Source organism: Gopherus evgoodei, chromosome 1 (assembly GCF_007399415.2).
Source record: "Gopherus evgoodei ecotype Sinaloan lineage chromosome 1, rGopEvg1_v1.p, whole genome shotgun sequence".
NCBI classification, from domain to species: domain Eukaryota; kingdom Metazoa; phylum Chordata; order Testudines; family Testudinidae; genus Gopherus; species Gopherus evgoodei.
The window spans coordinates 139,901,850-139,907,849 of NC_044322.1; the positions used below are offsets into that span (position 1 = coordinate 139,901,850).

The window sequence follows — 6,000 nt, forward strand, 5'->3', positions numbered from 1 at the left end:
TTTATAGAGTGTGTCAGAAATAAAGGAAGTGTCCCTCAACTACATATCAAAATGTACATGCAATATGTTTTAACTGAACTATGCCTTGCCACAATCAGACATGGCCACTCAGTAAAGAAATAACTCTATCACTCAGCACAGTGGCACTCAACCTTTCCAGACTACTGTACCCCTTTCAGGAGTCTTATTTGTCTTGCATACTCCCAAGTTTCGCCTCACTTAGAGACTATTTGCTTACAAAATCAGATAAAAAAATACAAAAAAGTGTCACAGCACACTATTATTGAAAAATTGCTTACTTTCTCATTTTACCATATAATTCTAAAGTAAATCAAATGGAATATAAATATCATACTTATTTATATGCTATACACTGAAAAATAAGTATAAGCAAGTCACTATCTATATGAAATTTTAGTTTATACTCACTTTACTACGACTTTCTGTAGCCTGTTTTAAAACTAGGCAAATATCTAAATGAGTCAATGTACCTCCTGGAAGACGTCTGCCTATCCCCAGGGGTACGCGCACTCCTGGTTGAGAGCCACTGCCCTAACACACAACAAATATTGTATGTCTTTCTACCATTACATGAAGAGACCATCATAATATGGCAAATTTTAGCCAGACAATTTCTATTTTTAAAAATTTACCAAACACCATTTTAAGTAACTATTACCAAAACATCTTGGAAATTTAACTAAGATCCTGGCATTTCCTGTTATATTAAACACAAGTCCAACTATAAAATCATCAGAAAGGTGATGAAACCAAAGTCTAAAGTTATAAGAAAAATCAAATCAGGTGTTAAAGAAAACAGCTGATCCTCAACTTTAGGGAGTAAATTTTCTGGGACACTCTTTTGTATTTTCTTTATTAAGAGAGGATGCATGTGCTCCCTATTTACATACTGTCCTATCAAGACTAACAGATAACTATACTCACTTTCTTAGTTTTAAAGTTCACTTGGTTCTTTATTTGAGCTGGAAAATCCCAGACCTCAAAAGTCTCTTGACCCATTTTCTTTGTATTTAAGTCTAACTGAAGCCTAACAGCACAGTCCTTTATATTTTATTTCTGGGGTAGACAGCCAGGACATATATTGTGTGCCAAAAGATATTTTTCCAAATCTGAATAAATAAAATAGATTTTGAAATTCCTGGTCGCACACAGAATAAATAGTACTGTAATTAGAAATGGTTCCCCCACTTTCAACTCACTCATTGAAGTGAAGTATCAGAGGGGTAGCCGGGTTAGTCTGAATCTGTAAAAAGCAAAGGTGCCACAGGACTCTTTCTCGCTTGTTGAAGTGGTGGTCCACAACCCAATTCAGAAGAAAAAAAACATGCAGTGTGCTTAATAGGATCTGGGGGCCCACATGCAAAGAGCAGGGGCTCTATGGATTTTATCTAGCATCTTTCACATCCTCCATTCATATGGAAGCCTGGGTCACCATCTCTTGAAACAAAAGAATAGGGTTGGGATAAATAAATTCTCAGCACCATTTAACTTCAGGTAGTTGCCTGAATGTTCTTGGTCTTGTATTGGAAACACCACCTATCAACAAATCCTTTGAGATTAAGCAGCAACATGGAGTAGTTTGCCATTTATTTTGCTCAGGACATTCCACATGGATCCAGTGAGGGAGTCAGCAGCAGGAAAGGGCACCTGCCTGCTTAAAGAAGTAATGAGAAAAGTTAAAATAGATGCATTGGAGAAGTCTGATGCTGCTCTTTCACTCAACTTTTCTAAGTGTAATAATAATTTACCATATAATTAGATTTTAAGATAGAAGAATACTCCAGACATCAAAGCTGTACCTAAGCTTTGGATATCTATTCAGTTTCTTCTTGCAGCTGCAATATATCTTCACACCAATTATAGTGTATGCTAGAAAATGAGCAAATGTTTTTGCATAGTTTAAACAATTACTGCAAAATATTTATTCTTAAATGCACTACAGTGCATATGTATACAGCAAAACAAATTTGCTAGACAGATGGTATTATTTATAGCAACTAGACAGCAATAGTGTAAGGTTTTGGTAAATGTTAATAAATAGAGGTAAAGGATATTACTGTGTAAGGATCTTTCACTGGTAGAAGACCCCGCAAACCCACAAAAGGTTAAGAAAGTGTGGGGGTGCCTAAATTTACCAGGTTATGCCTTGAGCTAATGGAAGGGTAAACGTGAATGCCCTACAGTGTGCAGGTAACAAGAGTACTAGCACCGTCAGCTAATCCTTACAGTGAAATATTCATGTCAAGTATTTTATTTTAAAGAGTCACATCACTGACTTTCATATTCAAACAGTGTACCTGAAATGTTATTAAAAGGGCCTTTAAAAATATTGAAATTATTTTTAAACTAGAGGTATAAACTTTGGTGTTACATCACACTCTTCTCCACTGCAGCAGGTCTGCATTATTGCAAAGCTTTCATTAAATTCGATGCTAAAAATAAAAAGTCCAGAAAATTGTTCTACTCTTATTTTTTTTCTTTACACTAACTCAAGTAATATCATCCTGGCAGTATAGTAAATATTAAGCACTACTCACAAAATTAACTTTTCTTGTTAATACATAGTTTAATTGTACAAATAAATTTTCAGAATGCACTGCTAATGCAGAAGTAACTCAGTGGTTACTAGACTACTGGTGGTCTGTGGAGCACTTGCGGGTGGACCAGAGTGTACTGGCTTCCCACATGGTGCTGGCTCCCCTACTTATTTCCTGCTGTTAAGCTGCTTTAAAAACATCTAGAAATACATTAAAGTTTTCCTAACATTACTTTTCCCACATAATCAATTGCTCCAGTTATCACAGTGACTTTAAGTGATTACGAATGCTAGGGTTGTTGTCCGTGAGACAATCTACTAAAATGTGATCTATGCTATAAGGCTTTGATAAGCTCTACATTAATTTAAAACTGAAATATCTGATAAGTAAAAAAAAATTAAAGATCCCATATTCAGTTACTGTACAGGTACTTAAAGTTTTTACTGAAGAAATGTTGGCATTTCAGGTGTGTTCTGAAAAGCCATTATCAAGATATAAAATATATGGGTTTTCGTCACTTAATCATCAGATTTGTTAGATTAGTTTTAGGATTACCAAGAGTTAACAATGAGGTTAAAATCATTTTTAAGATGAATTACCTCACCAAAATATTTACATATCCAGGCAAATACTCTTCCTCCTATTTGTTATAATTCCTAGGTTATAAAGCTGTTTAATTATTTTTGCAGTCCTTTATAGCTGATTAATCGGAAAGAGGAGAATTAAATGACTGTGGGAAGAAGAAAGGCATTAACATATTTTAAATTACAATAAGTAACTATTTAGGAAAGAAAAACACATGAAAGTGCTTTTTTATTCCTAAAGTTTAACTGAGCATGAAATATAGCTTTAATAAAATAAGGTTCCACTTAATTACTACGCCACTGCAATGTGTTTTGCAATTTGCCCCAATGGCTACAGACAGTGGCTGACAGATAAAGATTTTTTAATGAAATTTGCAAATGAATATTTCATTGTCAAAAAGCATATATAATACCCCAAAGAAAGTTAAGAAATGTATCGCTGAAAAACAATCCCTTATACAATAAATCCATAATAACTCACTCTGCAATCACTTGTATGTATGGTATAAATTAATTTCAAGCTCAACTTTATGCATGTTTTAACATGCCATATTTTCCAAGTGTAGTATGAGTGTTCCCCAACCCCTAAAGCTTTATACTCTGCATTCTGCCAGTCTGAACAGTGATCTATTGAGTAAATGATCACAACATGACCCATTTTTGACAAGTAACAAACACATTGGTAAAGGTGTTTTTGATTGGTTGGTTGGTTGGTTGGTTGGTTGGAGGGTTTATTCTTTGTTTTTTGGGCATTTTTGCTATCGTTTTTACATTTTCAGATGAACATAGTTTCAAGAAACAAATTTTAAAAATTATTAGAGTACTTCACTTCATGGTCATGCAAAATTAGACAGGTTTTCATTGGCTCTAAGTAATTATATTTGAAAAGTAAACATACTTTCATACAAATTCAGAAGGGAAAAACATAAAAAACACAGTTATCTACTGCTCAGGACCATCATGGTTTTTCTTGAACAGAGAGGCATTGACTAGTCTCTTGCTAACCACACACACAGTGAGCAACAAGGAAACCTTATTCCTGCTGCCCTGCACTTCTCTCCGGCTGGAGAAGGAACCCGCCAGACAGGCTAAGGCTGCGCTAGGGCAGGAGCTCGCTCCGTGCATCCCTCTCCTCTCCCACCGCCCCATTTCAGGCCAAGCCCTTCCTGGGGCAAAACTCCCGTTGACTTTAGCTGAAGCTCTGCATGACTCACGAGGGTACACATTCACTAAGGAGGGGATGCAAGTGCAGATCTGTTGAACCCGCTCCTCCAATGTCCCCGATCCCATCCGCTTGGGTGAAGCTCCTGCCCTAGATCGAGAGCAGCAGAGGTCCCCGAGAGTGTATTTAGGCGCCGCCGCTGCTGGGCAGGAAGAGGATATACCCGCCGGGCTGCTCCAGCAAAGGGAGGTGTGTCCTAGTCACAGTCCCTGTCAAACGCTCACAGCCGCACCGAGGCGATCCTGCGCCCCCCGCAACAAACGGGGCTGTGCGCATGGTGGAGAGGCAGCAGCTAGCTCGGGGGGGGACACACCGGGCATTTCTCAGCGCTGACCCCCCCCCCCCGTTCAGGGACAGGTAGATGCACAGATAACGGGGCACCAGCAGCTGCTCGGGCACCCTCCCGCTCTGCCCTGCCGAGGCTGAGTGCGACGAGCAGCGCCAAGGATGCAGCGTAGCCATCGCTGCTGCGCTTCACTCCAGGCGCCCCAGGAGCGGGGCTAGGCGGGACCGAGAGCTCAAGCCCCGGGACGCCAGGAACTAGCGGGCGGCCGTTCACTGAACCTGGGGGTGGGCGCAGAGCATCGCCCGGCTCGCGGCCGCTCTTTTACCCCCGACACCCCTGGACGCGGGCTGGGAGGCAAGAGACCGGGATGGACCCTCCGCACCCGCGGGACTTCAGTCCCTCGCCAGCCGGCCGGCTCTGCAGCATTTACTGCCCGAGCGCCTGGGCTGCGGCTGGCCCAAGCCCTCGGGGCTGCAGGAGCCGGGTGCAGGGGGCGGGAAGATCCCTGGCTCCCCTCTAGCCCTGCCGCAGCTATTCGGGACGGTTTACAGACACCCCCCTGCTGCCGCCCGCTTTCGGCCCTAGGACTGGGGGTGCGCACCCACACCCTGAGCAAGAGGCGGCAGCAGCAAAGCCCTTGCCCGGGCTGGGGCATCTGCTGCCCCCCGCACAACACACACACACACACCCACCAGTCCGGCCGCCCTGCCACATGCGGGCGCAGCCGGGCCAGCGCCAATACCTGTCCCGAGAGGCGCCGCCGAGCCCGGGCTGGGAGGGGGCAGCGACGGGGGAGAGGCCGGGAGGCGGCTGTGGAGCCTGAGGAGAAGAGAAAAGACCCAGCCAGACCCACCGTCTCCACCGCGGGCCTCTCCGGGCGGCGCAGCCCCCCGCGCCCCCCCGCCAATGAGCCGGGGGAACAAGGGGGCAGCTGCCCCGCTTCTCCGCCCCCTTCCCCGGCCGGTCCTGGGGCGGGTCTCTCGCTTCCTCCCCGCAGCCCAGGGCACCGCGAAGTCGCCGCCACTCACCGGCCTAGGGGCGGGGGGAGCCACCCGCTTCCTCGCGCGCCGCCGGCGGCTCGTGGGTCTGTCAGGCAGCGCGCAGCCCCCGCCGCCGGGATTCACGCCGCCGCCACCGCCGCCGCCATGTTAGTGGGGCGCCCGCGCATGCCCGCCAGCCGCACTGGGGGCTGCCGCCGCCGCCGCCGCCGCCGCCTCCCCACCACAGCCCGCGCGAGGCGCTGGGGGCCAGCCCGCCCCTGTCAACCGCAAAGCGCCTGTTTGCTGCAGCCTTTCATGGGTCTGTCCACAGGGCGCGCTCAGCCCCGGCGGGAACTCGGGTTCCAGCCCA

The 6,000-nt window shown here is 45.3% G+C and overlaps 1 protein-coding gene across 3 annotated transcripts in view; it reads right to left on the reverse strand.

Annotated features, from left to right (window-relative positions):
* Positions 1 to 5,769, reverse strand: part of SCML2 (Scm polycomb group protein like 2) — a 143,240-nt gene extending 137,471 nt beyond the window's left edge. For 2 of the 3 annotated variants that reach the window (XM_030574148.1, XM_030574138.1), the window contains exon 1: positions 5,679 to 5,769. The gene's annotated coding sequence lies outside the window, so the exon portion shown is untranslated. Of the gene's footprint in view, positions 1 to 5,392; positions 5,421 to 5,678 lie in introns of those variants that run through there. The other variant, XM_030574157.1, reaches the window with a different exon arrangement.
* Positions 5,770 to 6,000: the final 231 nt, after the last annotated feature.